The following is a 6,000-nucleotide window of genomic DNA, read 5'->3' on the forward strand; positions in this document are numbered from 1 at the left end:
GAGAGAGGCCCAGGGTGGGGACTGGGAATTTAAGGAGAGCTGGGAACTGATCACTTAGGTTCAGGAAGCTTCTGCACAAGCAGCAAGGATGGCTCGAGCCAGAGGGCTACTCCACCTGTGGTGCTAGCTGTGAGCAAATCCCTGAGATCACAGCCCCGCTAAAGCCCATGGCTTCAATCCTACACCTGCACCACACATTCAAAAGGATCGTTTTGGTTTTTGTTGTTTGTTTTTGTTTTTGTTTTTTGAGACAGAGTTTTGCTCTTGTTGCCCAGGCTGGAGTGCAATGGTGCTATCTCAGCTCACTGCAACCTCCGCCTCCTGGGTTCAAGCCATTCTTCTGCCTCAGCCTCCCGAGTTGCAGGCATGCGCCACCATGCCCAGCTAATTTTTGTATTTTTAGTAGCAACAAGGTTTCTCCATGTTGGTCAGGCTAGTCTCAAACTCCTGACCTTGTGATCCACCCACCTCAGCCTCCCAAAGTGCTGGGATTATAGGCGTGAGCCACCGTGCCTGGCCTGTTTCGTTTTTAAAGAAAGATGAGATTGTCCTGGTTCTTCATGAGAACATTTTATAATAGCTCTTTTTCTTTTTTTCCTTGCTCATTTCATTTTGGAGAAGAAATCTGTACTGTATTGGGATTGCGAAGAACATCTCTGCACTCGAACAGTTTACAGAAAAAAAAATTGTTTTTCAAAAAAATAAAAAAGAAGACAATTAAGAGTTCAGTTCTTCCATCACAATAGCCACATTTCAGGGACTCGTTAGCCACCCGGGGTGGCTGCTGTGTTTCATAGCGAACGGGGAGCATTTCCATCACAGAAGGAACTACCAGACAGGGCTGGTGTGGGGAGTGGACAGACGGCTGGGGGCTCGATGGCCGAGGACAGCAACATCTGGGCTGTCCTACTGAGAAGGGGTGGCCACATGGTGACACACCAGGAGGAGGGGACAGCAGGTGCAATGTTGGCCAGACGGGGATGTGCTTGGTGTGTTCAAAGGACAGAGGGAGCAAGGGGAGAAGAGAGTGAGGTGGGGTTGGGGAGGTCAGTGGGGGGTCTCTGGGGCATGGATAAGGAGTTTCTGCTTTATGTGGAGAGCGTCAGGAAGCCATGGGGAAACAGGTTAAGCAGGGGAGTGGCACAGTTTTAACAATATATGGAGAATAGATTTGTGGCAAGAGTGGAAGGAAGGAGCCCTAGGGAGGTGGCTATTGTGTCACAGAGAGGAAGGTGACTGAGACCTGGGTGATACGGGGGATGGGGAACAACCATAGCCCAAGCCTCAGGGTTCTGGATCCAGCTGTGCCTGAAGTTGATCCCCCCTCTCCCTCCTTTCTCCTCTTGGTTACTGGGCACCAACTTGAACACTCCTCATTACTACCATCCACCTATCCCCTCCCTCACAAAACACCTGACTGTCTCTCCTCCTGTCCCTGTGCAGAGCACTCAGATGGGACCTAGGCTTCCCTCAGTGCCCTGGGTCCAGTTTCTTTTGCAGAACTTTGCCCCTCTGACCACATCCCAGGGCTGATAAGATAGCCCTGTCTAGTCACCTTGGAGTCCTGGGAAGATACCTTAGGCCACCTGGTGTTTCACTGACTTTCCCCACCAGGATGCTTTCCTGGAGCTGTGAGCAGGAGGCAGGAGGAACCAGCTGGCTCTGGGTCCGGGGGTTGGGGGTGACTAAAAGAGAAGGCTCAGCTTCAGTTGCAACCGGAGGGACTTTGGTTTTCTCTTAGGAAGAACTTCCCCTCTATAAAAGGGCCAATGCCATCCTCATGCATTCGCAGTGGAGGGGATTTCCTAGGGCCCTAAGAATAAGGTGGAAAACCTGCTCCCTAGGGTGGACACTGAGAGGCCAGCTCTGCTCCTCAAACGCTGGGCACTCATTCCCCCTCAGAACCTTTGAAGCTGCAGTTCCCTCTGCCAAGACCCCAGGTGGCTCCTCCATCTCGCTCCAAAGTCTCCTCCTGAGCGGTGATGCGGATTGCCTGATGAGCACGGCTCCCTCCTCGGAAGCACCTTGTCTGTCTCCTGTACTAGAATGTCACCTCCACAAGCGCAGGGCGGTTGTTGATCTTGTTTCTCTCTGTTCTCTCCTGTCTGACACTGTGTCTGGCACATGGTGGATGTTCCCAGGAGGTTTCTGGAATGAGCAGATGTCTCAGGTGAGTGTGGGCAGGTGGATGCCATGCATACAGAGCATGCCAGGCACCAGTGGGCTCAGACTCACCCTCTCACTGCACCCTCCCAATGGGGATCAGGACTTTGAGGCTTGGAGAGGTGAGGTCACTCACCCAAATAGCACAGCCAGTATGTGGTGGCCCTGGTCTGGAGAGGCCTGGAGGGGACTTGGGAAGGTTGGAGGCTGGGCCAGGGCCTGTGGACACACTGCCTTTCCACATGACAGCTCTCCATCCATCCACAGGCCCTGCTTCCCCTGCCAAGTCCCATCTGGGGCTTCCCTGGCCACCCTAGGTCCTCAGGTACGATTGCACTGCAGGGCACTGGCCTATGGCACACAGCAGCGGGCCCTGCAGCCCAGATTCACACAGCAAGTGAATGAGGCATAGCTGAAAACCGTGCATATGGTGGCCTCAGCCGGGCCACACTGGGTAGACCCAGACTTGGGCAGGCATGTGGCTCCACCCATCACTGGGCCGGCAGCCCTGCCTCCTGAGTGCACCTGCTACACCCTGGGCTTGCACCAGCTGTGGGGACTGGGGCCGCCTCTCCAAAGAACGCAGCTCATTGTCAGCGATGGGGCAGGATTCCTTCCCAATGGCCACACCCAGGGGGGATCTGTCCAGACCGACAAGGGCAGCCGAGTGAGGGGCCTGAGGAAGGCTGACCCCTCCATCCTGTGATGGACCCTACCTGTGTCCACCCCATCCTGCCTCACTGCTTTGGCTCACTGTCTCTGTCCCAGCCAGTCTGGAGCCACGCTTCCTTGCAGTGCTGTGGCTTCTTCCAACTGCATGGCCTTCCCTGGGCCACTTCCCCTGCCTAGAAGGTTCTTTGCCCATTGTTTCCATTTCTGCCAGGTCTTGGTTATGTGGTCTTGGTTGGAGGACAGTCTCTCTGACCGACACCCCTGCCAGTGAGACCCTCTCCCTGTGGCCTCCATGCTCAGAATGCTCATTCTCACCTGCCTCAAGGCCTTTGCACTTGCCATGACCCAACCCAAGCTAGTCTTTCCAGGCCACCCCCTCCGAGCCACCTCCCCACTTCCCCAAACAGGCTCCTCTGTCCTTGGCCTGCAGGGCAGTTATGGTTGCTTTGCATATGGAGTTGGTGCTCACTACGGCATGGCCCTGCCTGTAAGCTGGGGAATCCAGCCATTGAGGAGTGCTTGCCAAAAGAATGAACAAGCACTGTGATTCAGAAATGGTCCTGGGCCCACCTGTGTCCCCCAACACAGTGTATGACCTGGGCCAGCTCCCTCTCTGCACCACATCTTCTCTGTCCACTGTGGTGGTTGGTCCCCAAGACTCCCAAGGGCCCTGTTGGCCCTCACCTTTGAAGCTCTGGGACACAATTATCAAGGGAGACCCGCTGCCTACACTCCCAGAGCTGAGAGACCAAACAAGGTCTTTTTATTTTTTGAGAAGGAGCCTCGCTCTGTCACCCTGGCTGGAGTGCAGTGGCGTGATCTCAGCTCACTGCAAGCTCTGCCTCCCAGGTTCAGGCCATTCTCCTGCCTCAGCCTCCCAAGTAGCTGGGACTACAGGCTCCCACCACCACACCTGGCTAATTCTTTTGTATTTTTAGTAGAGACAGGGTTTCACCACGTTAGCCAGGATGGTCTCGATCTCCTCACCTCATGATCCGCCCACCTCAGTCTCCCAAAGTGCTGAGATTACAGGCGTAAGCCACCGCACCTGGCCAACAAGCTCTTAAATCAATCAGCAGCATCACCTTCCAAGTGAAGAAAGCATGACCTCTGGCCTAGACACAAGGACAGGGCAGAGGAGGCTGCAAATGCCCCTGAGCGAGCTGGTTAGGAAGAGTCACTAGTTGCCTGCACCTGGAAGTTGAGGAACCCACAGAGAAAAGCAGGGAATCTCAGCTGGAAGATGGGGATGACATCAACTCAGACCCTCCTCTTTGGAAACTCAACCTGGTGAGGGAGAGTGGATACATCAAGATTTCTTACACCACCAAAATCAACTCTGGCTAAGTCCAGCCCAGGCAAAGCAAGCAAGGAATGTGCCGGGAGGTTATAGGTTAGTTCACAGAACCAAAAGAAGAAGTAAAAAAAACCCACATACTGGAAAGGACTGGTTTGGATATGAAATTTAGGTAGCCAAACTAATGGGAAGCCCTTGCATGAATGAATTCCCTCTGCTTCCATCCTTATCACTCTACTCAAGATCCACATTTCCTTAATATATAAAGAGTTGCTATCAGTCAATAAAACAAATGAAACTGCAATAGAAAAAGTGAAATGGAAAAAATGTCCACGAGCATAGACACGAACAGATAGTTCACAGAACAGGAAGTAGAAATGGCCCTTGAGCTTATAAACAATGTTAAGTCTTATTTATAACCAGAGAAGTGCAAATGGAAACCATAGTTCAAGACCATTTTTCACTTATCACATTGGCAATTATCCAAAACTGTGATAACACTGTGTCACCGTGGGTGTGGGAGACAAGCTCTCTCCTACATTACTGGTGGGAGTATAAACTGGTAAGGCCACTATCAACATTTTTTTTAATGCACATGCCTGAAAACTTAATCCTACAAATTTACAGGGACACTTGCAAATGTGCTGATGGCCCAAGTACAAGGATATTTATTGGGGTATGTTTTTCTTGTAATGGCAAGATTGGAAACAATCTAAATATTCATCAGCAGAGGTTGGTGAGCTCCATAATAATGTAGCCACTCAGTGAACTCTGCAACTGTGAAAAAGAAGAATGAGGTAGCTTTACGTACTGCAGCCTGGAATGATCTTCCAGATAGACTGTCCCATGAAAAAGCATGGTGCATGCATATTTGTGAAAGCCTCCATTTCTGGTCTCTGAATTCAGAACGCTCACCTTTGTCTTGTGTGGCTATGGTCCACTCTCCACCAGTGGTCACAGAAGCGTGACCCCTCGCACCTTCCCATGCGTCCCTTTCCTGGCCTCAATGGCCTTGGTTTCCAACTGTCCACACCTATGACTCTTTGCAGCAAGACTGTCATCAGGCTATTGGAGCCCCTTGGTCCTTTCTGCAGAGAGCTGGAAGTGTCCCCCTGCTGCAGGATGGCCCTTCGCTAATGACTGACGTGTACCCTTAGCTCAGGCTGGGAAATGGAGATGTGACTCCACTCCACAGTCCCCAGAGGGACCTGTTTCTGTAGGATTTTGCCTGGGGCCACAGCCTTGCATGGCTTCTCCCCTGTCTGTCTGCTACCCCCATTCCCTTACTGCTCTCATTGGGTGCCTGTCCTTCATCAGTCACTGCCATACAAATCAGGATCTACTTCTGGGGAACATGACCAAGATAGCTGCTCCCTTACCCTGCTCCTTGCTTTTTGCAGGTGGGGTGTGCCTGCGTATGCAAGTGTATGATGCAACATGGGCACTGTGGTTCTTCCCATTTCACAGGTGAGGGACGTAGAGCTCCACAGCTCCCCTTAGGTCCCAGGTAGGAAGTGGCAAGTGACTTTGAAGCCAGGTAGTCTGGCTCCAAGGCCAAACTCACATCCACTGTTATATTGAAAATAGCCAGCTGGGCACGGTGGCTCACGCCTGTAATCCCAGCACTTTGGAAGGCTGAGGTGGGCAGAACATGAGGTCAGGAGATCAAGACCATCTGGCTAACAAGGTGAAACCCCGTGTCTACCAAAAACACAAAAAATTAGCCAGGCGCGGTGGCAGGTGCCTGTAGTCTCAGCTACTTGGGAGGCTGAGGCAGGAGAATGGTGTGAACCTGGGAGGCAGAGTTTGCAGTGAGCTGAGATCATGCCACTGCACTCCAGCCTGGGTGATAGAGTGAGACTCCATCT

This window comes from Pongo pygmaeus, chromosome 19, assembly GCF_028885625.2.
Source record: "Pongo pygmaeus isolate AG05252 chromosome 19, NHGRI_mPonPyg2-v2.0_pri, whole genome shotgun sequence".
Lineage (NCBI taxonomy): Eukaryota > Metazoa > Chordata > Mammalia > Primates > Hominidae > Pongo > Pongo pygmaeus.